This window comes from Opisthocomus hoazin, chromosome 6 (genome assembly GCF_030867145.1).
Source record: "Opisthocomus hoazin isolate bOpiHoa1 chromosome 6, bOpiHoa1.hap1, whole genome shotgun sequence".
Classification (NCBI taxonomy): Eukaryota; Metazoa; Chordata; class Aves; order Opisthocomiformes; family Opisthocomidae; genus Opisthocomus; species Opisthocomus hoazin.
In genome coordinates this window covers 8,707,610-8,730,267 of record NC_134419.1, presented here as the reverse complement: position 1 = coordinate 8,730,267, position 22,658 = coordinate 8,707,610, and the positions used below count along the sequence as shown (strand labels likewise).

At 38.2% G+C, this 22,658-nt stretch overlaps 1 protein-coding gene across 3 annotated transcripts in view; it reads right to left on the bottom strand.

The window, feature by feature from the left end:
- Nucleotides 1-22,658, bottom strand: part of LOC104334200 (AGBL carboxypeptidase 4) — a 1,001,604-nt gene that overhangs the window by 716,719 nt on the left and 262,227 nt on the right. The gene's annotated exons all lie outside the window — the stretch shown is intronic.

Sequence of the window (22,658 nt, the reverse complement as noted above, 5' to 3'; positions counted from 1 at the left end):
CTGGCCAGCTGTCCTAGTGTAGGATGACACTAACGACTTGATGAAAGCAGCTGGCTGAAGTGAAACCTAGATCACAAAATACCAGATTAGTCAAGGATTAATGGTAAAGGCACTGGAATGGGATTTGAGAATTCTCTGTTCAGTTCCTGTTTCTACACCATTTGTGACCTTGAGTAAATCACTTGGTCCCAGAACACCCAGAGGTAATTAGACACCAAATTTCCAAGGATTTCAACATCATTTAGGTTTCCTAACCTAAGTGGATCTAAACCCTAAAATTGCCAGATCTGACCTGACCCAAGCCTGTCAACACCAAGACTATCCTACCTGTCCCAGTACATGTCGTAAGGGGAGTCTTACCTTTTGTCAAGGCTATGGCAGGGATGCATCGCCTCAGTGCCCTTGACAGACTCCTCTCCATTAGAACAAAAGTCTGAGAAGCCAACATGCCATTCAGGTTCACAGCACAGAACAGCAGCTCATGTGCAGAGTTCAACACTCTGTGAGGCACCCACAAAATATATTTCTGGAATACTATAAATGAATTCAGTTTGATGGAAAACCAAAGGAGAGGCAAACCAGTTAACCTGAAGGGAACAACTCTTGCCTTCTCAGTGTGAATAAGGTATGAAATCTCCAGTGCCACTTAAAGGGAAAGTGCAGGAATAGAAACAGCCACAGAAAGCATCCTCTCCTGACTAAGTATGCTAAAAATTCAGACTTCTTACATTCTGAGAAACACTAATGCAGGACCTTCCTTGGCATATCACCTAGCACTCTGGGAACTCCCTCTTCTCAAAAGCTGGGTGACTGGCCCACACTTGACTATGCAGGACATTTTAAAGAGTTTAAGAATATTCAGTGCCCAAATGCAAGCGAAACAATGAAGAAGTTTTATGTTTAACTGTTAAGCCTTTTGTGAAAATCTCACACAGTATTCCCAGGTAAAATACAGCTTTGACTTCATAACTCCTGACTTTGCACATAGTTTCTGTATTAGTAATAAGAACTCCAATAAAATTCATCCATGCAATAAACTCACTGAAGGCAAAGAAATTACAGTGATGACTGCTTTGGCCTACTGTATCTTAATTGGCTTCTTTCACATTCAATTGACTGTGTTTTAGCTAGCTCTACAAAACCAGAGGTTATTATATACAGAGTAACTTATTTGCCACAGATGTGCTGGTTTTCTATCACACTGATCTCCAGCAGGTGATGTGTCTCTGCATGCAGATCTCTCCACCTCTGCACAGGAATAGCAGGCAGCTGCCTTGTGGCTCAGGCAGCTGGACTGTGCAGAAGGTTCTCTGCAGGTCTGAAGATTTGCAGCTGGGAGGAGCCTGGCCAGGGTCACAGGGCAGGTATGCTGCCAAACTGCCTCCAAAAGCCAGAGGAGGATAAATACTTCCACAAGCAGTATTTGTTTTTTCACCCTCACTGACAAATTCTCTTTGAAGATCACCCTGGAGACATATACTAGCTAGGAAGCATCTGAAGCTGAAAGTCTCCCCTGGGGTAGGGAGAGGCAGAACTTCTGCAGTTACAATGAGGGCACAGGAACACTTACTGACCTCGCTGGATGAATCTTACACAGGAAAGAACAAAAATACATTTTCCCAAGCTGCAGAAATTCAGTGCATAGACTGATGAGAAGAACCATGTGCAGTTTCTCGGCCTTACCATATATATATTCCCCAAAATTCTACAAAGTGGATCACACATTAATTTAAACATGGATGGATTTCTATCATCAAGCATTAACAAGTCCAAGCAAGCAAGTAAATTTTTTTTAATACAAAACTCATTTCATGAGGCATTTGTGAAAAGTTCTGAGGTTTGGAGATAACACCCAACAACAGTTCAAATTCCCATGCAAACCTTCTCATAACTACCTGCCACCATAAAACACTTTCGTGCTTCCACACAACTCTCTTCAATCCATCCTTCCATATCCGAGAACAGGACCTGACATCTCCTTCCCACTTCAGACCTTTAATTTTCTGAAAACTAAGTGAATCTGCTCTCCCTTCTGCAGAGACCACCCAGTCAGTCCTTTTGGTTTTGAGCTCTCTGGATACATTCCCATAGTGAAGCCTCACTCATACAGTCCACTTCTTGAACACATCTGAAGACATAGAAATACGTAGAATTCTGTCACCTTGCTCCTACTTTCCATCATCAAGATTCTTCTGTTCTTTAAACTTTACATACTTTGAGGTTTAGAATACAGTGTAAAATTAAGTGTTTCCCAGATCCAGATGGAGGTGGAAGGGCAGAGTAGACCCTTATCTAGATAGTTGTTTGGGTCTTTTTTAATAGATGTGCTTCAAACTTTCGGTAAGAGTTCAGGACAGGTTTTCATAACTATTCAGGAAAATTCATATAATATTTTAGTTATTCCTAGCACACCTACTCAGTATTTCTTTGTACTTGCTTAAAGTTTAGACTTGCCATTGTTTTTAATGGGTGCACATTCAAAGACATAACTGTCAAATATAAGTTCTACAAGAGAACACAAAAACCAAATATAACGGAGAAGGTTCACTGCTACTTAAGCTGTGTTAAGAAGATATGATTTCAGTGGAGACAGAAGAAATCCAGTATTGTAATTCCATATGGTAAATCAGGTACCGAAATTCATTTTCTATCTTTTTACATTTCTTAACTACAGCAAAGGAGGACAAATCTTTTTATGTTTTTTTCCTCCCATAAACATGTTATATTCACATTCTGCAGAAGATTTACAACCCCTACAGTTCTACATTTTGTAGAAGGAATAGCATATTTTTTCCCTCTTCTCTTTTTTTTGTCTTTTTCAGGATAGTCACGGCTTTTCAGAGACTTACATAGCTGAAGACCAGCAAGGTTTTGAGCATTACAGCTTCTAACTGCAAACCTCAAATACTTCCTTTATATTTTAAAGACATATATAAATAAAAAAGGAGTAGAAAGTTAGAAATCCATTTTTAAAATCCTTCTCTCAGGAATATAATGCAGAGTGAGAAAGAACAAGGCATTAATCTTTATTTGCAGGGAACGACTTAACACAACTTTCTCCGTCTGCTTTGGTTTGCCACTTGTGAATTGTGCCAGCACCCCAAATATGAAAATTAACACTGCTATTGTACTTATCAGCACCTCTTTCTCTCTCTCCTTCTATATATATTTTTTAATCTTTTTTCATCTTCTAAAAGGCACAAACAACTTGTCAGATATATTCAAGCATCTGCAAAATTCTAACTAGACAGATAAAAATAATCTTTGTTCTTTTCCCCATGTGCTCTGTGGGAGTTTTGTCTTGTTTGTATGATTGATCAGTTTGTATTTTACTTCAGCAAAATCATTTTTCAAACACATACATGCAGTTTGAAAGCAGAAAAAAAATATTTGGGCCAGACCTTCTACTGGACAAAGCAGAGGCAATACAGAGCAGAACTGCAATATTTAACAGGATTGCAAAGTGTCCCACTACATAACTTTAGAATTCTGCTGAGAAATAATGGGGGTTTTTCACAGTACCCTAGTACCCAGGATTGTATGCAAACATAAATTTTCCAGGAAAAAAAAGAAAATCACAAGTTTTCTAACTGCCATTCTATTTTATCTGACAAATTATGTCTTGTTTGGGATCGAGTGGCACATGAACTATCAGAAAATTGGCAGAATAAGTTAAAGCCAGCAATGAATGCACCCGTCACCTGCAGAAAAGGTCACATTTCTTCTGATCATTCTTTAGTATGCTGTAATAATAGAAGCATACCAGTACTCCCCATGTTTTCTCTTTCCATATGACCTTACAAAGATACCCTCCCTATGCATTCTTATTTTGCTAGCAGAGTACAGTAACACTTTTCTTTGTCAGCAGTGAAGGTGAAAGCTATGCAACTTTACTACATGGAAGATCCTCGTTCCTTGTTTTTACCCTTGGCAGTCTTTAAAATAATTTGTGAATTGTTAAGATTGCTTCTTATAACTTACCCCTTTGTTTCTTTTTTTTTTGACACTAAGCTTTATAACTTGCAATCCTTATTAAATATCTCAAACTTCCATGCCATTGGAAGTCAATGGGATATTGAGGCATGTACAGAATGCAGAATTAAATTCATAGCCCATTAATTACTTCTAATCCATACCAATTCTTCAGAGTTCTTCACCACAAATGTACTGTACAGACTACGCATTTCCTCAGCAAAACCTACTTTTGAAAAGCACTCATCTAAAACAATCACTTGTATTTTCTTCATTTTAGATATTGTAGTATTTGCTGAATTGGGCAAAACTTTACAAAATTTGACAGTTGGAAGTTAAAATCCATAAAAGTGAAAGATATACTGCAACATCGCAAACATTTTTGTACAGATTCCAAAAGTTAAAATAGTACTTCATCCTCAGCATAACATCTTTTTCCTGGTGAGAATTCACGTATTCTGCTAATCATAGTTGTCACTGAATACTACTTCACTGCTGAATGATGGGGTAAAGGATCTTTCATTCCTAAAATAGCTATGATTTTATAAGTGTGCTCATCAGCTAGTTTAGACAGTGTAATTTAACTGAAGTCAATCACTGAAAAAGTATTAAGAAACAAATCTGAAAAAATAGTGTGTAACAAAAATGCAGTAAACTATCTCACAGTCTTCTGCCTTACATATCGCAAAAGCAACAAATATTGTAACTTGCTCATTTTTCTAGACAGGAATTTTTAGAATCCTCTACAAATAACTCACAGTATCAATAGTAATCAACACAGCAGGAGTCACCATCTTTAACACTCCTGTCTTTTTTTGAACAATATTGGTGTTTACCTAGAAGTTTAAAGGAGAATCTTGTAATTTCTAGAAAGAAAAGTAGGTTTCTTTTTCAGTACATTTTCTAGATATCCACCTCTTACTCTCTGACACTCTGGGTGACCTCAGGCATTTCAATTGACCTCTGTAAACCTCAGTCAGCTCAGCAAGAAGACAGAGTCCCTTTGAAAAGCAGATGTTGCATCAATGCTGTTTTCTTGGATAAATGCATTTAAAATGAAAAGAAACCTATGACTGTTCACTGACCTTTCACTACACTTAATGTCAAGGGCCTTTCCTTCAGATACTAAGTGTCTATCTGGACTTGCTAATACAATTTTTAAAAACGAAAAAGAAAAAAATTCAAATTGTAACAGCTCACATACAAATGCAGAGGTAGGGATTGCATTTTCAGTCATACCATGCACTTTGGCTGTATCACATCTTTCCTCTTGGTCTATTTCAACATAATTAATTTATAATATTGTAACAACTTATACCCATGCAGCTTTTAAAATCTATATTTATGCTGGATCTTTCATGTTGAAATATCTCAGAATACATCCAAACATAAACTCATACGCAGACAATACACACTAGACCAAAATCTGTAACAATGTGATGAATATAGCCAAAAACCAAATTGACAGAGAGCTAAGAAACAATGTTGGGTATGTTCAAAAAGAAATACAATTTTACGTAATGAGGATACAATCTCCCTTAATATCCCTAGGCCCTGCCATCTGAGCACGGACATTTGCACTTGTCAGGTGCCGACTCCACAGGCTGTGCTGAGCAGCTGTGAAACGCAGGCAGAGGGAGCAGAGCAGGGCTTGATGGCTTGGATGACTGGCAGCCCCAGGGCTCGGGGGAGCTCTGGCAGTGGCTGAAGCAGTCCCTGAAGTGGTCAGGAGTGGGTGTTCATCAGCTCCACCATCAATGACTCAGAACATACACACATGCATAAATATCTTAGTATAGTTCCAGTGTAATCTCTTCTGGATTTTAAATCCTTTAAATCACTGCCTGCTCTTCTCATGGTTTTATTCGCCTGCTTTTGCCTTTTGAAGAGAGCACAATGTTCACCAATATTTTTTTCAAGTCCATCAAATCAGGATGTTTTTTATTCATCTACTTTGTGAAATAAGTTACCATACAGTTATATTCTAACCAGATCCACACGTCTTCATTTATATGAAACTGCTTTTAGTGAAACTCCCCAGGAAGTATTGCCTTAAATCAGGTCAAATTCAGCTTACTATTATGTCCTCTGTTACTGAACTGCAACTACTTGTAAAGCAAAAATGCATCTCTATTTAACACAGTAAAGTCATTCCAAGTTTATCATCACCAGTGCTCTGATAAGCATGAGGAAAACCAGAAAAAAAGTAAACACAAGTTTACAAATTCCCACATTCAAAACCCCTAAGACTGTTTTGATTCTAAGCCTTTACATAAGTTCTGTGCACTGTAGAGTGTTACTGTAAATGTGCTGGTACGTCAGCTTTAATGGGGAGAGAAATGTTAACTGCATAGCTGCCATTTAACAATGCACTATACCGATAAATTCCAGGAAAAGTTGAGAAAGTAGTTGTTTTGGTCCTTGACTGACTTGATCCTCATCCCTAGTTTATCAAAAGCAACAGACTGATGTGGCAGAAAGTATATCTTTGCATATTCAATGAACTATTGTGTAGGGAGGGAGGAAATCTGAAGAGAACAACAATGTCTGGCACCTTCTCAGCTGGCCACTGTCTACTTCCTTAAGGAGAAGAGCACGTGCTCCACCTTTGAAGAAGGCTTCCTCCTCCTCTAGTCCTCTGGACCTCCCAGCTCATAGCCCAGTCACCTACCAAAGTCAATTAAAAGCAAAGCAATGACAAAAAGTGCTATTGTCTTTGTTTACTAATATACATCCATACACTCTTACTACTGCAAACAGAACAATTCTCTAACTTTCTGAGATTTTACCCACACAATTCCCTAGCAAGACTGAGACAGAAACCTTAGGATGGCTTAGGAGGCTATACAATGAGGACAAAAAGTCACCACCTAAGCACACGTTAAGAATCTGAAGTTTGGTTCAATTTTTAATAAATTTATGTATTTCATAGTATTTTAATACGTAATTATCCTTATGACACTTGTATATTGAAAAATATGCCGTTGAGAATAACAAAGGAGGGTAGTACAGCCTCAACCATAGCTCTGAATTTCCTCATGAAAAAGAGACTGTCATTTTCAGTTTGATGACCTCCTAGCATACAGTGGCTACTACCATAAATGAAAAAAAATTAAAAGTAATAAGTAGAAGTTTTAATGTTACAATGTTACTCAAACATAATTACTGTAGTTTTAATGCATACTCTTCATTATCTTCTGTTGGCTTGATACTATATGTAAAAATGAAATTGTATGGCCTTTCTAATACACAAAATTCAAGTATTGTTTATGCTTTGCAGCCTTGCAAAGAGTAGCTGACTTTATCGCTCGAAAACATTCTTCAGAATCTTGAATCATTTTCTGGAGAATATTGAATTCTCTTAGATATTTTGAGAGTCTCTATTCTACATTCAGACACCTGAGCTGATATCTGAGGATTGTCTAATTGTCCACTCAGACTAAAGCATCTTCACTTACAAAAATATTCTCAAAGACCTTATCAAAAGCCTTTTTAAAGTTGAAGTAAATAATCACTTTCCCCGTCATCCACAAAACCCTTTATCTTATCATAGAATGCAGTCAGGTTGCTTAAGCATCCAAACACCTTCACATACTCAGAAATATCTTCCAAGAGAACCTGCTCCACTATTTTCCCAGGGTCCAAAGTGAGGTCAGCTAGCCTGTACTTCCCTGTGTAGACCTCTTCAGCATTTTTGAAGATGGGTACAAGATTTGTCTTTCTCCACTCAACAAGAACTTCCCCGTGTTTTCATGATCTTTCAAAGGTGATAGGCAGTGGCTTCTATAGGACATCAGACGGTTCTCTGTGCACCCTGGATGCTGCTCCTCTGCCACAGCACTGAATGTATCAAGTTCCCTCAAGTAATCCCCATCTCAATCTTCACCCACTGCTGGCAACTCTCCTTGAACCCTGTCTCTAAACAGGTCCTAGAAGCTTGGGACACCTTGTCATAGAAGACTGAGGCAAAGAATGCAATGATTGATAATGAGATTATCAACTGTAGAACCAAATCCAAGCCTGCACTAGGAGTACTGTCATACCAGCAATACAATTATCACAGTGTAAGAGTGAGCGTTAAGCTTAACATATTCATCATGCACAAAATTTTTTATTTTTTTTTCTTCTGTCTGTGTCTCACAACCTTCTCATTTCCTCACACCACAGGGATCAATCAATTTCATGAGCAATGCCTTCCAGGATGTTTTTGAGATTAAATGGTAGGATAGCATTCCCAACACCTTAATCCTCACATGCTCATACACATTCAGCTGCAACAATTTTGACATGCAGGTCATAAGGTTGATTTGAGAATAACCAAAGCAGTTCATAAGGTTAATTTGATAACAACCAAACCTGTAATCTGCTATCAGCTGAAGGAAGGACCTCCAGCTGCACAGGTGGTACAAAGATACTCATGCTATCCATAACAGCTGAGGAACAGAAATCAATAACATTGTTGTAGTAAATTTGCAATGTGTACACAAATCCTTTGAAACAAGGCACATAAACACCTCCTGTGAGAAACAAAAGCAGTCAAAAATGAAAATAAAACAGTCTGCTGTGATCTACATTATTTAATGTCTCATATGCAATCATGCCTATGATTTTACATTAATCTCATTTCCCACTATAGGTTTAGAATCCGTGACTGCTGAATTCTCAGATCTGAATATTGATCTGAGACACCATGATCATCAGATGGTTTTGATTTGGAATCATATATTCACTGTACTGTAGTTTTATCCCTCATAATTGCAGTCTGTCAAACCCAAGGTAACTCCGCATTTCTGCAGTGCAAACAATGCTATTGAGTGACTGCCTCTATCTTCTGTTAGGACTGCAGAGTAAATCTGGACAGATTATTAGCCTAAACAACACCTGCAACACACAAGCCTACACTCTGCTTTCAGACAGACAGACAAAAATAACTGAAAGGACCTATTCAGGACACTGCTGGTTGAACACAAGCACCCCAGTAGTGAATTAATGTTTCTCCGTATCTAGAAGCAGTAGCAGCTTTCACGGATTCCAAAAGCTAACCAATCTCTAACTCTTCCCAACCTAGAAGTGTCACTTATCCCTCTGCAGTAGCAGAGTTTAATGCTCCCACTCCTCTTACCAACCTAGATAATATCATTTTTCTTCAACAGTCTCTGCATTTCCTACCAACAAACCCCATACTCAAGCTGTTCCCAGAAGAGCTCTGCATTGTTCCCCACTTTCTCCCCAGAACCTTACTACATTTGCTCGTTAACAATTTCTTCTGTAGATTCCCTGTAACACATTGTTTGCATACTCTTCATTATGTTCTACCTGGCTGCTTGCCCCATTTTCTATGTCTAATTCTGACGTTGCCATGGTACCATAGTAAGCACCGTAAGTACAGACTCTACAACAGTAGATCACCTTCTACAGCACCACTCCTTTAGTAAAAAGGAAACAGTCCACCTTAATAGGGAGTATTATTCCTACTACGCTTATTTAAAATGCTTATTTTATGCTTTATTTTATGCCTAACTCCTTTATGCCAATGGGAATTTTGCACACTAAGAATTACAGATTTTTCTTTTTGCTTCTTTATTACTGGAGTAATACATAAAACTCCAAAAAGCTTGCCAAAATATTTGGCCATTCATGATTTCAACTCTCTTATTTGAAGTCTTCCACTGATGGAGATACTTCCCAACAAGTTAAGAGCGATTTTACAAAGAACTCTTCACAATAATAACCTTTGCTAGATATCATTTCCTGGAAGGGGGGATAAAAACCCCACAAACACCACAAAAAAACTAAACCAATTTGAACATCAGATAAGTAACGGGAAACATTGAATCCTAATCATCACACTCTTGTTTCTTGCTAGACTCTCATCAAGACTAGAACAAAGCTATCGTCTATTTCGAGCTTAGATGAGACCAGATTACTGAAAGCATAAGGATTTTTGCAAGATCTTAGGAAATAAACTGGTATTTCAAAACTTCCATAAAATAATGTTAAAAGTCTAGGCTGACCACTGCCATCACAGAATCTTTCTGCAAAGAAATGCCTTTCAATCTGAAATAGGGAATAAATGATCCAACCAAATGATGTTTGAATAAAACAGAAAGTCCAGTTCCACGTATGCTCTTAGTACTAAAAAGTTTACACAAACAGGTAGTTACTGAATTATTTTAGTAATTTATAATTTAATAATTATTTTATAAGCTCCACAAAGAATCAGCAGATTTCTTTAAAACAGCACATGGAATGCATACATACATAGAAGGACACCCAAATACACCCTGCAGGATGTAGCAAACATGCAAGTCAGCAAGGCTCCAGGAAGAAGAGTTGGATTTCTTCAATGAGATCAAAATCTGGGGAACATGCCACATTCACCCTTATACGCAGAACATTTTTTCCACCACTGTCTGTTGAAATACAAGTCTCACTACTACTAGGAATGAGTGGCAATTGTTCCAGCAGTGAAAAAGAGAAGCACCTCTCAATCTTACACAGCTGTGGTGAAAGCGCTTCCAAGTCATTTTGCCACTAGCCAAGCAGCAATAAGAAGTCTGCTAGTTTCATTACTAAAAGCAGCATGCTGGAAGCAAGAGAACAGATAAGCTTGGGAGGGTCTTTGAAATTATTCATAGACATTCTACTGACAGTTTCAGTAGAACTTTTAACATTAAACAGCTTGCAAACTGAAATCATCAACAGCGCATCAGCTTGTATCAACTATAATCCTTCTGCAGGTTTCAAGTTATATGCAGTGGGCATTAGCGTAACTCAAAGTGTTTAAAGAGAAGACTGTAGGAAGCTAGAAAATGCAGATATTTCAAGCACAATTCACCATTTAACTGTTGCTTATACTATTTTTGTTGTGCAATACACACTGTTAATTCTTGGAGGGAATCATTTGTATTATTTCCTCATCATAAAACTCAATTTCATATCCATTAAAAAAAAGAATGGCTAGATTTTAACTTATTATTTCTTTAGCAAAGGGACACTACATGATTGACAATGCAATTACCAGTGCAAAGTTTTTAATATGCTATGTAATACTTAAAATAGAACTTCAATATTTTTCATGTACAGAATTGTGGGGTTTGTAACTACCTATTTTCCCTGACTCAGGAGATCTTTACAGGTTCAAGAAAAATTCCTTTAAACTTGATGTTTATGAAGAAAGTTGTGCAAATAAGAGACATTCTACCATACTGTTGAAAGGCTTGTGAAATTAGTGTTTCCATTACATGTAGAGTACAGTCATAATTTTTTAAATCTTCATGAACTTAAAGAACCTTTTTCCTTTAAAAAACATTAAAAATATCCCTTCTCTAGAAATACTGAGAGACATTTTAGGCCTAAATTTCCGTATCTACTTTAAATTAGTATGTGGGTATGTAACACTAACGTCACCTTATTTATTCCCCTTTACTACCATTTTTCTCCTTTAAGCTTGCCAAGTACATTCTGACACTTGAGAAACCACTGTGATTTACCAGATTCAGTCTGTTATACAGAAGTTCATTTATACCAAGAAGAATAATATACCCTAATTATTTTAGTTAGTTCATTTGAAAAATTAATTTCACTTTTAGCCTCAAATCTTCGGTTTCACTATTCCATTAACAGGTTATATTCCTGTTCATTTGTCTGTCTTCACTGTGGTCTACATAGAGCATGGTCCTTCCCTGCTTTCCTGTTTAAAAATATTCTATAATATTATAAGCAGTGCAAAAGCAATAGCATTGATATTGCAGCCCTTATTTGGAGAAATCTACACTCACTGAAATGGTGGCTAAAACATCCATTGATTTCAGTGAGACGTAGATTGAGCTTTGTCGATATGCAATGGCAGAAGACTTCTTCAGACATAACTCATATGGCCATTTGCAGTTTTTACTTGGTTATGCCCTTTCAATTTGACTAACGCCCTTTCAATTTGACTAAAAAGTAAGCTAGTTATCACAGCTAATCACCTCCTACACTTACAGACATAAAGTACACAGCTTTGTCACCGACAAAGCAGACCACTTCTGCAATGTGTAGTGTATGACCTTAAGTAAATGAATAATCTTCCTGAAGTCCTTAATAACATCTTTCAAGTTACAGATGTTTTGCTGCACAGAGGTCCAGACTAGGATCAAAACCTCCTATATTCACATCAGCGTAAAGCTAAAAGGCTGGAAAGAAATCATATGTGGACAAAGATTAAAGCTGTGGGAGTCCATCTCATTGTTCTTGTAGGATTCCTCCTTACATCCCACTCTGCAGTGTTTCATCAAATCCTCTACATAGTGAGGCCTCTACCACTTCCCTTGTTAGACTATTTAGGCTAATAACGTACTGCCAAGAACTTTTACTTCAAGTACTTGCAATAAGAAATAAATCCAGCATAGGATTTCTAGGGTTGTCTCATTACATCCATTTATTGATGTGTTATTCCCAAGTCACAGGCAGGACCATGAGGGTGGTGAAACACTAGAACAGGTTGCCCAGAGAAGCTGTGGATGCCCCCTCCCTGGAAGTGTTCACCAGGTTGGATGGGGCTTTGAGCAACCTGGTCTAGTGGAAGGTGTTCCCGCTCATGGCAGGGGGGTTGGAACCAGATGATCTTTAAGGTCCCTTCCAACCCTTACCATTCTATGATTCCATGAATTCCTTAGTATCTCTGACACTAGTTAATTACCTCCATAAACCTCATCTATAGGTACTCCAAGTTGTTCTTTGCATTTTCCACTTAGATGAAGGAAGGAGTTATTCTTTTATTCAGAACTATGAAAAAGCATCTCCTTCTTAATTTCAGAGATAATTTGGCTGTCATAAGAGACTGCTATGGATCCTATACAATAAATAAGCGGTTTCACACGGACGGGTGTTCTGGTGTGCATCGTGCTTCTGGTTAGGAATGAAGATTTGTTTGGATAGTTTCTTCTTTCTCCTAAAAATTCTCCTACTAATACAAATCTCTTCTTTTTTACTTTCTGCTCTTTCTCCCCTCTTAGTTCTTACTGGTTTCTTCACAGTTGCTGACAAGTTCTCCATTTCATTATGGAGGACAGTAAGATGCCTCACTCTTCTAATCTGTTCTAGCAGCAGAGAACAAAACCACACCCCTGCTGAGAAACTGCTTCTATCTTCTTCAACTTGCTAGTTATGACCACACGATTTGAGAACTGTCACTTTAACAATTGCAAAAGACTGTCTCAGTTTATTATCTTAGGCCAAGATACATGGCAACTTCTAAGACTAAGATCAGTGCTGTTTGGCCTGTAACATCAAATCTAGAATTTCATTCTATTTTCTGAGGACACAAGGAAAGGAGTACAACAGTACCTTCAGTAGTTGGTACAGCCAAAGAGAAGCTGTAAGAGTACTAATAACATTCCTTGGCAGGCATGCAACCAGAGAAGAGAGTACAGTTTTCTCGCTGTTCAGTGAAGGAAGTGAATTGGGTCTTCTATATGCTATCAGGATTTTCCAGAAGCAGCACACCATCTAGAAGGATTTTGTAAAATAGAAGTGTTTTCCCATTCTTGGAGTGTTCGACTTTACCTACATTCCCATCGCTATCTCTCTTTAGATTGGCCTCAGCCAGCTGCTCTTCACAGGGGTACCGATCTCATCTAGGCAGGGGATATTTGGGATACAGTTATTTGGATTAGAAGCAAGCGGGATATACAGTTGAAGACTATCTGTACACTGCTGGCATTTAAGAGGAGAAGCCTATATCCAGCAAGGCGCTTAAATTTGTGTTCAACTTTGACTTCAAGTAAACTAGTCACATTTTCAAGATTAGGCACGCGCTTCGCCAGATTGAGACCACAATATACTATAATGTAATGAAGTAGAGGTAAGTAGCCTGTCTTACAGCGATGCAGATCTAAAATAACTCCAGCTAAATCCAAAGGTTTCTCCAGATTTACACTGACATGAAAACAAGTACTGACCGATTGTATTCACAATCCCCACAGCTACTATACTCAGTTCTTTATATTGCAAATTCATTGTTTGTTTTCACAACAGAAATATCTATATAATTATTCCATGCATGAGTTATATCGGCTCAGAAAATCAACTAACATGGGATTCAGCAGGCCTAAGAATTATGCAAAGACTGTTTTAATCAGCTTACGACTTAAAAGAAACTATTTTGTTTTCTAAAAAGTGCATCTACCACAAATGCAATAAAGTTCTTCATATACAAGACAATTAGCAATACTTTTTCTGTGCAACTGAAGGGCTGTGGGCATTGGAAATTAAAAACAGTCATTCCACAAGGAAAAAAAAGCTCTATAATAATAAAAATACAGTTCTAAAGCAAAAGTGAATTTCCTTTTTTTGTATGTGTGTAAAATAGATGAAAGAAAGAAAGAAGAGTAAACAAAGAATTTCTAAAACAGAGACACTAGACCCAGTACAAAAATAGGTCACACCCACCACTCACCTCTATTGCGAGCAGTAGTGATACTGCAACTGGTTGAGCCACATCAGTATACTTGAACTGCGCATAATATTGCCCAAATATATTCAAATTCTAAACAATACTGCCTTAAAGTTGTTTCTTTTTCATTGTTAATATTCATATGTGTAGCAAACTTTGCTTCTGTCTTTGGATGTAGATGGATGGGTTATGGGAAACATTTGCTATTGTATCAAGGGCTTACTGCCTCCAGTAACCCTATTAACAGTAAGGGTTTGGAGGAACACATCTTTAATTAGCGTTATAAATAATCGCCAACTACATTTTTGTTCTAGGATGCAGAGAAAAGTTGATTTGAAACTAATTCCAATCCAGGAATTTTTTTCTGCAGTTCAGAGTTACACATGGAAGTATGGTCCTCACTCAGAAATGAATGGCAAACTCTTTATAAATTATTTTCCAGGTCATTTCACCAAGTGTTTTGTAGGTATTTGATTTCATGACTTGACAACTGACCCAAAACTTTGAGCTGGATTACTTAGGAGATAAACATTGTCTTTGGTGTCCTTGGGTATAAAAGTAAAGTTATTTCTCTAGCTTCTACATACCAATGAAGACTCCCTCCCAGCTCTCACTCTTTTGCCTTACAATGGCATTTTGGCCTTATTACTTATTAGGATCAGAAGCAACACATCCATATCCTCATAAATTAGAAAATGTTTAATAAGAATGAGCTTGAACAAATTTTTATCATAATGAAAGGATTAAGGTGCACGATACCATTAATATTTAGGAAAAATTAAACAAAATTGCTTTTTATCTGCTGCAAACTATGTTAAATATTTAATGTGCCACATTACAGGGGCACCATTTCAACAAAGGGTATGACAACCTTTATGTTCATTTCAGTGGCTCAAACTTAGTTGGAAAACTTCTGAAATCTAAATCTAACCTTATGTGCAGGTTTTCTAGGCAGTTAGAGCCGAGACGAGCTTCCAAACCTGTGCAGAAGGTCTATAGCAAAAAGTCGTGCAAACAGCAGGTCTAAAGAGGCTGTCTCTTGTGGGATCTACTGACCCAGCACATGGTTTATTTAGAAGGGAGCACCGAGTTTAATTGTTCTGGAGCTTATGGGAAGCCTTTTTGTTGCTTTGCTTGGAATGTCTGGGTATATTTTTAGACAGCTTTAAAACACAAAAAAAAAAGTCATGCAAGCATTCTGAGGTGATAGAAGGGTGATTTTTTTCAGTCATCAAGCACCAGATAACTTCTATATAAATATTATGAGAGGCAAACTCTAGCTCTCAGATTAGAATAAGCAAATATAAATATTTCCTTCTAACTAAAAAGGTGTACAAAATCCTGCTAGGAGCAGTCATATGCTTCTGAAACCAAGTAAACAATTTTCCGCACTCAAAAAGCCTGGAAATTTTCAAGGTTTCTCTATGAGCTTAAAAAAACAAATGTCTGGAAAAAATCAAAATAAGTAAATACCCAAACCCAAGTTGGTCCTGCTTACAGCCAGGCTATGTATTTGATGAAATTTTAAGGTAATAGTGTAACAGTATAATGTAGTAAATTTGGTAGGAGTTTTTTGTTGCTTTCTGATCACTGAACCGAGAAGCCAACAGAATGAAAAAATTCTGAGTTTGCTCCTTACAATGACCTTGAAAACAAAAATCTATTGTCCTTTGCCTTTATGTCTCCTCCTGTAAACTGCAATAATAAACACCAGTTAAGCATTATATTCCTATCTTGGGATGGAACTTAGAGCAGAAGACAATGAAACATTATATCCACCTTGACTGAGCTGCTGAATTCCTGAAATCAGACTTCTCACAGTTTATGTCCCACAAAACCCCAAGCAGAATCACCCTAACTCATTATTTACTTTTAAAGGCCTCCTCCTGCCTCACTTGACTTTCGTTTTATCCACCCAAAGCAACTGTTTTAATCTGTATACATGTCCTAGGCAGCTATTAGCTATTTGATAGGGGAGCACTTCCAGAGGTTCAGCCCTGTTGTGCAATCCAAGCGCGGTATCACTGTTTGAAGCAGCAGTCATTTTCTTCCTTCCCTTAATTCTCACAGAAGTTTTCTTCACTGTACTTAAATAGTTTCTTCCTTTGCAACTAAAATTTCACAATTCGCTTATTATTATTGTCCAACTAAATACATGACTTCAACTTCCGAGTACTGCTGAATTTTCATGTCTACAATATACTGCAGTTGTGTTCAATGCACTGTGTTCTTAAATTCATATCTCACATTGAAGGAAATACAACATGAAACAGGAGGAGGAGAGTAGAAGTCAAACCATGTCCAAGATGCAGCAGTTGTTATTAGTTTCCAGATTTTCTGGCCTACATAGCCATATTTAGATAGGCCACAAAAATTTAAGAGACATTTATACATCATCATTTTCCAGTTTTGTATATTGAAAAAAAAATACTAAGGGATTGTCATTTGAAAAACACAGTTGTTTAGTTTGAAACTAAGATGGAAGATATTCAAGCACAGCCTTGCAGAAAGTGGGGTAAAAAAGGAAAAATGAGTACTATTCAGTAACTCTAGAAGTTTGCATCTCATTTGCCCCTAGTACAGTAAAAAGATATTGTATTTTAATAAAATTGACCTAAAGTATTTTTTTAAAAAATTTTTTAAACTTGACTTCAGTAACTATATTTTGTTACTAAGTGCCAGAGGTTTTGTGACATTTTAAACTGGGGCGGGGGGGGGAGGGCGGGGCTGACACACAGCACATTGGTTTGTGGGGTTTTTTGTTTGGGTTGCTTATCCTTGGGTTTTTGAGTTGGGGGGGGTTAGTTTTGGTTTGGGGGTTTTCTGGGGGTTGGATTTCTTTGTGGTTTTTTTTGGGGGGGTGTTTTTTTTTGTTGTGGGGTGTGGATTTTGGAGGTGGGTTTTTTTGTTTCGGTTTTGTGGGTTGGTTTGTTTTTTTTCTTTACACAAAAGTGCTTGGATACCAACATAAGGGAGTACAGAAGTGCATTTTGAAAGTAGAACTCAAAACATTAAATATCTGTACTTAAATGTGAATCTTAAAAAAGATATTCCAATAAATAGCTGTTACTGAGGCATCTGTGACCATTAACTTCTCCTGCATGTGGCTCATGCTATCAGACAGAACACATTAGTGATACTTGTAAATGTTGCCTGTGCAAATATATACCACCTTTGCATCTGCTATAAAGTATGTCAGCTTCACTTACCAGCAGGTTTTCTAAACCTTATTCCACATTTTTGGTGACTTCAAGGGAAACAGTTTTTATTAATTACATATTAAGTTAAAGCTATAAACAGCCTCTATTTATGTTAGCACAAGATTCTGTCAGCGGATATACCTTTATTTCATTGCACTGTACTTCCAAAGTACTAAAAGATTGAAAAGCAACTCTAATAACAACTTTGGTTTGAAACTAAAATTGCACACCAACTTTTGAAACAAGAAGTAAAAACCTTCAGCTTCAATTGTAAATATTAAGGTATGGAAATGCTAGGTTGTGCCAATAACATATATTTGGAGGTCAGAAACTTTACAAGTCCTTCCTTCAAGAAAGGCAAGCCAAAACTAAAACCAGAAATACAACAAAAGAGTAAGCCTTTCAAAATGCATCTATGCAGTTTTCACTGCCATCACTCTCCTTCCCACATGTACACACTGTGTTGAGCCTTTTGATGGTTTGTTAGAGGACGGCTTTCCTTACCTGCAGAATTTCAGGGGAAACCACACAGTGGCAGTACTGTGAATGTAAATGCTATGCTCTATTGTACAGGAAGACACGAGTCTTTTGAGAACTAAAATACAGTTTCCTATGCTTGGTTATGGTTAAGTTCACTGTTACTTTATATAGAAGACATCCTGGTTTCTAATGCTCCAAAAGTGAAAGAAAAACATGCAGTCAACGTATAATGTTTTTCCTTCTGTAATTTTAGTCGCAGAGGCTTCAGACACCAGAGTTAGTCACACATTTCACTCTGGGCTACAGGCTACTATTTTCTCTCCATTTTTATCCACTCTTTCATTTCCTCTATTCATATATGTTTTTGAAGCCCAGTCCTTTAGCATAAACTTGGAATTCTTTGCCAAAATAAAAGGAAAACAAACTGAAGGAGCATCCCACACACAAACATATACGCACACACCACACACCAGACATTTATGATTCATGTGGGTTATTGGGTTCTATACTTTCATAGTACATGGATACAAGCTGATTAATATTAGAAATGACAAATCCAGAATGCTCTGTTCATTTTCACTGTACTGTGAGACTCTTGTCAAAGAATATAGCCTCATAGATGCCAATTTCTGATGCACGTGTATCTCACATTAGGGCAGGGGGAATACAGAGCACATCTGAAAGAAGAACTCTCAGTAGATCCCACAGTTACAGAAAGCACGACTGACTCCTACATGCTGCTTTAAGACATCTTGAATATTGACACACACTCTACCCTTCGCACCTGGCTTCTTCACTGGCAGACCTGCAGTTTAACGTTCCCTTTCAGACTGATGTACAAACATCCAGACCCAAGCTTATTCACACAGATAGTGGCAGGAAAGAAGAGTTGCATCTGTCAAATACTTTCAAAAGAAAAGCTACTCATGTTTTCCTTCTGTGTAACTGATGCCTCATACTTTTTCTCCCATTGGTTCTGTGTTCCGTGTACAACATGTAGTTTGCAACTGCACAACAGTGGAAGTTTCCTCCAGACAATCATTTGGCGATCACTCTCAGTACATGATTAAAGGCCAAGATTGCATGTAATTTACCGGTTTTAAAGCCTATGTGCTTTCCAGACATAAATGTAACTGTTAACATAACCACATATGCTCAAGGACTGTGACACACAGCACTACCACACAATGCTTTTCTTTTTTTGCTTACACAGAAAACTATATTTATATCCATGACTCCCAACTACATCAACTCCCTCTTCATTTCACCAGGTGCACAAACAGTATTTCCCCTTTTTTTCCTCCTTTTAAAACAAGCATCAGACTTTAGCCTGCAGGGGTTAACACCCACAGAATCTGAACATGTTTCATTCCCTGCTTACCTTGACTTTGCTTTTAGCTACAGAAGCTGCTCTTTTCCCCTTGCTGAGTCATTCCTAAAGTTCAGAAAGCCCAAATGAGCGAAACACTTTCCAAGCAGGATTTACACTGCAATCCCTTCTACCAGCACCCCCAGCATAGCAACAGTCCCTCAGGAGAGCCCAGGGAAATATGATTAATAAAAAAGCTACACACAAACATACATATGCTGCATGACTCCCCTTCATTGACTGAATGACATTTAAAAGACAACCATAAGAGCATTAAACTATCCAGTAGAGTAGCAGATGGGGAAAAATTCCTTTCCTTATCAAAGCTAAATTATTATATCACTGCTGGTCTCAAAGCTATGAGGTACTGGTGCTTTTTAACTACACTGAGAAAAATATCAGGAGAGGATTTTATCAAATATTAAAAGGCATGGTAAATTATTTTAACTTTGCTATTCCTCAGTTTCTTGCTATGGTGAATCTATCCTTTTAAGTTGAATCTCTTTTATCTTGAGCTCAATGGCCTTTCCTATAAATTTGCTGAAGGGTATCACACATTTCCAATAAACTATTTTTCAAAATTCTTCATAGAATGAATACAGTATTTTTTACAACAGCACCCGAAAAAGGCTGAAGAACAGTGAAGTCTTCAAACAAAAAGCTAAACAGAAACATAATTTTCTTCCTCAGTCTCGGTACAAATTCCCGACTTTGGAAGTTACGAATTTTGCCATTTGAAATAATTTCACTGTGAGTCCAGCTACCCAGTGCAACTCCGTGAAACTTACAACTAATCCCTAATGAAAATCTAATTCTTGAGTTGCTGATGGGACACTTTTTTTCATTACCGTGCTTCTCATGACAGTTCCCTCATCCACGCTGTCCGTGGGCAGCCAGCACCTGCGTGAGCACCCACAACCTGCTTACACACCTGCGGGCACCTCCGAAGACCTCCGAAGAGGTCTGGCCTTCTTGCCACCAGCACCCACTGCTTTCTCTCCAGGCTTGGAAGCATCGAGGAGGGTGGCTGTGCAAAAGCACGGAAGAGAAAACATGAGGGGGTGAAGCAGTAAAACTGCACAGGCCACATCCCCAGCAGCACAAGGGAGGAGCATGGCAGCACCTGAGGGAAGGTGGCTGCAGAGCAGGGAGGTGGTGGCAGCCCCACCACAGCCAGGCGCTGCCACAGGGCACCTCGCTTCAAATGAAGCGCTTTTGTCATTTTTTTTTAATAATTTTTAATTTATTTCTTTTAATTGCCATGCACACCTCACTGTTAAGAGGTAAAATCAGTTGTATAGTTTGCGTGCAACTGGGGTTTGGGAGCTGGAGGAAACCCTTACCAGCCAGCACGAAGAGAGCTCCCCTCCCGCCCCAGAGCCCCCCGCCTGCTGCGGGGGAGAGGTAGACACGAGTGTCTACTTCTCAGCTGCCTGCACCCCTGCCGCAAACAGAATGCCCTGCAGACCCAGAGCTGCCCCTCGGCTGCACAGCTCCCTGCAGCCCACCTGCATAACCCCGCTGCCGGTAAGTCCCAGGGCTTGGGACTCCATTGCAGATACTAGAGAGACCCTCCAGCCTAGCTGCCCAACATCCTGAGACCCTGGACAGATAAATGTCAACAGCTCTACTATGTGGCTGAGAGGACGTGCACAGAGGCACCCAAGCACCTGAGAGCAGTAATGAAGGTGCTGTGTTGTTCAAACCGGTACGAACGGTTCACAGTTTCCAAAGGGATGCTACTCCAGTCAAAAACTAGTACTGCCTAGTCCCCTCACCCAGCACAGTACTTCCCTCCTGAGCACCGCCCTAATTTTCCAGAGGCAGGGAAACATCAGCAAAGACACCAGCTTTCCACCGAGAGCCTGGAGCCCCACCTTTCCATTACCCAGAGCGTCTGACAGGCAGTTATCCCTGTGCTGCCTGAGCAGTACTAGACAGAAAGATTGGAATTAGTATTTGCTGCCAAAAAATATTGGATGCTTTCTAATCACACTAGGAGAGCTCTTGCTAGGTTTTCAATCTCAGAGATGCTTAATATAGTGAAGTAGGACGACGAAGCCTCACTTTCAAGCTAGAATTCAATAATCCTGCTTGAAGCAGTTCGAAAAACAAACTTCAGCCACTGCCTCAGTGTTTAGAGATGCAGGAAATATCTTATTTCTGTTCCATTATCATTAAATTTTAATTCTCTCAAACTGGTGACATAACACATAGAAGTTAACTCATAACTTAACCCTAGTAATCACAGCATAAAAATTAGATTTTTATATTTTGGGGTTTATATACAACTGTCGAATCCTATGAGACAAAGTTCAAGATACAGCACTTATTATTTTAATGTTCTGTTCCTGCATTATCACCTGCCATACTTATTTACTGCTTATTTTCTCTACAGTTCTCAATTTCCACAGTACAGCAAAATGTTTTTGTCTTCTATTTTATATTCTATTAAAAGAGAAATTGAACTCATTGCTTTGGCTCTTACCATAGCACTTCAAACATAAGGCAGGTGCCTGATAACCATCTCACTTTTATGAGAAGTTCACCATGAACAGTTCCCATTGCCTTTTCCTCCCCACTAAATATTGTTTCTTCACAGAAAATGAATGAAAAAGTTGCTGTTAATGATTCAAACAAGCATTTAAAAATATCACGCTGGATAATTCAGCCCTAACTTTACTTGGAATTGTATTTCAGATATATTTCACATCCTATGCTTTTATGTCATATGTAAATTTAAACAGTGCTATGCATTTTTAAAATCATATGTTGAAAGATCTTTCAAGTTGCAAGGCTAAGTGAAGGAAAGCCAAAATTTAACCTGACTGTGCTGCGTCCTAGTGCATTCTCAATTATATTATGTCATAGGTTATTACATCTTGTTAAATTCAACTTGTCTAGCACTCTTCAGACCATTAAAACATTCTTAAAGAGATGTTGCATTTTCTGATTACAGTTTTTGGCTCTTATTTGTGTAGTCTTTTGTTAACAGTCTGATTTTCAAGTACATTTCTTGGTGACACTCAGCTTTGTCTGTGTAGGGCTCTTACTACTAAGTACTTACGGCTGATAAATGCCATTCTTAACAGAGGTGATTTTCATTCTGCTTCGCTCCATTAGTTCAAAGCACAAAATTGTAATGAAAAGCTGCAATGTCCTCTTGGTAGTTTGACTGTTTTGAGTTCAGTGCTGCCCA